Source organism: Malaya genurostris, chromosome 3, assembly GCF_030247185.1.
Source record: "Malaya genurostris strain Urasoe2022 chromosome 3, Malgen_1.1, whole genome shotgun sequence".
Classification (NCBI taxonomy): domain Eukaryota; kingdom Metazoa; phylum Arthropoda; class Insecta; order Diptera; family Culicidae; genus Malaya; species Malaya genurostris.
This window is the reverse complement of record NC_080572.1, coordinates 217953921-217958956: the sequence shown is the minus strand read 5'-3', so window position 1 is coordinate 217958956 and position 5036 is coordinate 217953921.

Sequence of the window (5036 nt, the reverse complement as noted above, 5' to 3'; positions counted from 1 at the left end):
AGTTATTTTAAGCTACCAGGATATTATGGGATAAATTTTGGTTGCTTCAAACAATCGTTGGTTGTATTAAATTGAAAACTATAATAATATATAATATATATAACAACAAAACCGAAGTTTTTTTCGTGTAAATCTGTATTCGCGGAGCGATTTTCATAGTTTTATCAAGTATTTTGAGCGTCATATGCGTGAATAGGTCGATAGTCCCGGCTATAAGCAATCTTCTGAATTTAATTTCGAATCCTATTTCCGATTCCGGAGTTATGCATATTTAGTTGCATGAGGTTGGTTAAAAATTTTCCCTTAAAAATCTAAAATAATGCACTTAAAATTGCTTTAATCCACAAGTCTTTAGTGTTACTGCCTTCTATTAAGTTCAATCGTTACATTGGTTGTAGATATCCGATTTCAGTAGCCCAAAAATATCGATTATAAATGTCCAAAAATGAAATTCTTTCGAAATGACCTGAACGATTTTCACAAACTTCAAAGATTCGATTGAAAGGTATTATGTTCTCACAGGTTGCTATGGAATTCAATCTGAATCTGACCTCCGGTTCCGGAATTATAGGGTGGTCAATAATTAAAATTTCGAGCCGTTATTTAATGTGAACTCAAAACGAATCGATTTCGGCTTTGCTGGTAACGCTGGTAATTTCGATTCAAATGAAGAATTTCATGGAACCATTGGTTTCTATCTGGATTCAACTTCCGGTTCTGGTAGTTCGTACAAAACGTACATTGATTTGCATGCATTTGATTTTGGCTGCTGTGTAATGACAACAACTTTGTATTTGTTTTTCTCCCTGTAATTTCTTTCCTCGCACTGACAACATCAACTAGAGCTTATCTCTTATACACTTATACATCACTGTACTATAAAGTGTACACGCATGATGAGAGCGCGTATTTATTTTCTTTCGCCTGTGGCACCGGATCACACAAAACTGCTAGAGCAAAGCTCTCAAATTCTCTAGGTGGACGAAGATTTTCAAACCAATAACAAATGTTATTAAGAAAATCAAACATCTCTATGGTAGAAATTAACATTATTTAGTTTGAAATAAGAGTTAGAATTTTAAAAATCATTACAAAGTCTGCATGACAAAATAACAAGAAGATTTAAAATTCTGTTAATGTAATATCAAACCAATTTATTGAAGACGAATTTTTCAGTTACTTCATATTCTAGCATTCAGAATAGAATAATGTCATAAGCATTTCTCTTATCTGATTCTGATGCAGTTTATTCAAGAGTATTTTATTTGAAAATAGAACTACTGGTTCTGCTGGATCAATTGGAATCAATAACGAAATAAGATACAAAAACTAAATTTGATGCTAAACTGATATTGTACAAATTCTCGATTCCTTAGATAAAATATCAAGAAAATATTAAGTATAGCTATGACGGTACAGAAACAACGAGGCAAGATATAATGGTGAAATTTGTTATTATTTTGATCTTCCGTCGCTATTTACATCTAACCGGGAAGTGTACACACCATTCTAGTGTAGGGTTCTCATAAAGTATGATTCAGACGGTCCGTCACCTTCCGTCACAGTCAACCTCCGATATCGTCACCGTCAAAATTAGTTACATGCATTCTTATGGAGACATTCACACATAACGTCACCGTCACGGAGCGTCTGGACGGACGGAACGTTTGAACGTTCTGGTAAAGAAAGTATTGAACTAATTTTGACGGAAGCTGACGTTACGGTGACGGTGACAGCGGACTGCCTGAATCGTACATAAGAGAAGCGTGGGGCACGCATGTTCAACGAAAATACAATTTATCGCTGAATTTTTCATTTTCATAGCAAGGCCAACTCTATTCTCTACAAATTGAAAAAAATAATTACAGAAGTGTTAACTCACCAGTGCATGTGCCAGTGAACACTCGGGTGTATTCAGGTGAGAATACGTAAGAGCAGTTCATGTAAGAATAGTGAGATTTTCTCGCACCAGCTTCTTCAAACACAAGCGTACACTTAAAGTCTGTCTATTCGACGCTGAGGAGAAGTGCGTATTCCTTTCTGTGCGGTGTTCGCCGGTTGTATCCTCATTGTAGACATGAAACTTGCACGCTGGTGTATCACTCTAGTGAAATGCCATCGCTGGCTGTCTGAGAACATAATGTCAAAGTCGTACGTGAATAGTTTTGGAGATAGAGTTCTTTGAATTTTGCCTTCGATAATGCCCTTCCTTTGAATCACATAAATTTTGAAGCACGTTTCTCGAGATCGTTCTTTCACTCGATAAAAAGAAAACTACTGATCCAATCGACAAGATTCTTTTTCTATTTTGAAAGACGTTGTACAGAGAAGTGCGTGTACCTGTGGTATGCATAAAAAATTGGTTTTAATATTCTATTTTTGATAAAACATTTGGATGTATCAGAGTTCAATTTCGGAAGAAATCGTGTGAACGGGATGTGGACAAGAGAGATTATTTTTCTTGTCCTCTAACCAATGCTCTAAAACAATTTTTTCTTGCCTTCTTCGGTTATTTTCTCCCGTTTCATAACACTTATTTGTTCAGTTTCATTCCCACTATTAATAAAATTTATATCACGAAAACTTTATGCTCTATCAGGAGTTTTGTTTTTGTGCTCTCGAAAAGAAGTTCAAAAACGAAATTACCGACCGACTTTCTCATTACACCTTCATTTAAGCTTCCAAATTCACAGATCGGAGTCCTTGCAGAGTATTTGTAGAAATTGTAAATATTTAAATTATCATTTGGAAATTAGAGCTGCTTTGAAATCAGTATGTCATCTGTTTGTTAGGTCTCAAATATTCGAGACTGATCTGGATGCGTTCCTAATCTCCGTAAGATGTTTGCCCTTATGTTATCTTATGAAGTTTTGTTTCAGCACATTCAGATGCCGAAATGTAAACACATCACTTAATAAGCCGTGTGACCAATTAATAAAAACACTTTTTTTTGCTGAAAATCCATTTTAATTATCAATATAGTCTCTTTCAATCGGTTCTCTATCTTCTCCATGTCGTGCTTCCAGAAAGATTTGTTATTCAACTAAAATTAAACTTCACATTCAGGAATTGCTTCCTGCATTTGAGTTGAATTTTATACCGGCGAGCCTTTTTCTTGAGGCCGCGAATTGCCAGCAGCCACTGGGGGCCAGATCTGAACTATACAGCATTGTTGTGATAAAACAGTGGTTATTTTCTTTAAAATATGAGGTTGCTTTTTTCTGATTTTTGCATTCAAACTATCTAACAATGCTCTGTAGTATTCGCAAACGATTGTGTTTCTTTCTCAAGATACTCGATGAAGAATATACCATGTGCATGCTAAACTACTGGAACCATTACCTCTCCAACTGACTGTTGTGCCTTTGGACGCTTCGGACGTGATTAACCGGCTGCAGTTCTCTCGATTGAAGATCATCTTGATTCCGGAGTGAAGTGATGGATCCATGTTTCATTCATTGTGACATATCGACACAAAAAATCTGATTTAATACTTGTTACCATGATCAACTGTGAGTAAACGCGACACCCAGTTTGAAAAGAGCTTTCTCGTGATCAAATGTTCATGCATAATTAAAAACTCACTACCTTTTGATGTCTTCACGTTCTCAGCTATCTCATTGACAATGATTTAAACTTACGATTAGATTTGAAAAATTTGTGGGCTCTTCTGATGTTTCCTGGAGTAGCCACTTCAATTGAACGATCAGTTCTATTTTTCACATATAATCTCAAAAAATAGTTGACATATAGTTCCCATGATCGCAGTATCGTGCTACATCGTTTTACCTCAATTTTCCCACAAACATAACTTTAGGTTGAATTCAGATTTACAATCCCGAAGCAGATCCAATATGACCTATCAATATTGGTCCATATTACGTAGAAAACTTCAGTGATCCAAACACACATAATGGGAATGATAGTACTAGCCCGTTTAACCCCCTTTACCTCAATTTATTTTATAAGTTTTATCTATGGATGAACATTCCTTTGAATTTCGATAGGAGACTAACTGCGGTTAATAAAAAACGATTGATATTACGAAGAAAAACATAAAAATAAGAAATCAAATAGATTCAATAACCGCACGAGTATTGTTATACCGTTTTACCTTAATTTATTTGTAATGATTTGCAATCTTATTTTTAGGTCTTTTTTCGTAATATCGAGAAAATTTAACCAATGATATGATTTATGAAATAAATTAGAGTAAAACGGGTTAAACCGATTTCTACTGTCACTCGCATTGTATTTAATTGGATCACAGATGTTTTGTACGTAACATTAACGTAATTTGTACGTTAATTGTACGTAATATTAACCAGTATTGATTGATCGTATTGATTCTGGTTTTGGATTGTAGATCATATTTCAACTGATTATTATAACTAGAAAATAAATGGGGCTAAACGAAAAAGTTTTGAATCTATTGTTTTGAAAATGTCAAACATAGCTTCACGTAAATGGCTGTCACTTTTTTCTGGCTAATCGAAATATCTTGAAATTTTCACACATAGTCTTTTGAAAGTTGGTACCTCATAAACGTCATATGGATTTGACACTGATAGCGCCATGTGTGTGAGACAATCACAAGACTTATTGAGTGATGCGTTAAGTCTGATCATTTGTTACCGGTTTCTGCAATTGTTCATTGCATTGTTTGCATAATCCTACCATGTTTATTTTTAATAAAGACCGCCACCAAATTTATAGTTCGTAGAATTATTTCGCATCATCACGATTTTTATTGTACGATTGATATTGTACAATATGTATTAATCGGCAATAAAAAGTTTCATTATTTTCACGTGTAATTTGTAAACCAGTACATGTTTTTACTATTGGGTTTTTTCTTTCCTATATTGACCCCATTTTCTTAAACTACATCGAAATAAACAGTTCTCCATAGTGTTTCAATGATTTAAATCGTCTACGAAAAGTGATAATAATTTTTTCTACAAAATTTCTATCGTTATTGAAGTTTCTTCAACCTAATGAATCTCTTACTACAATGCGGAACGGACCAAGAGGAG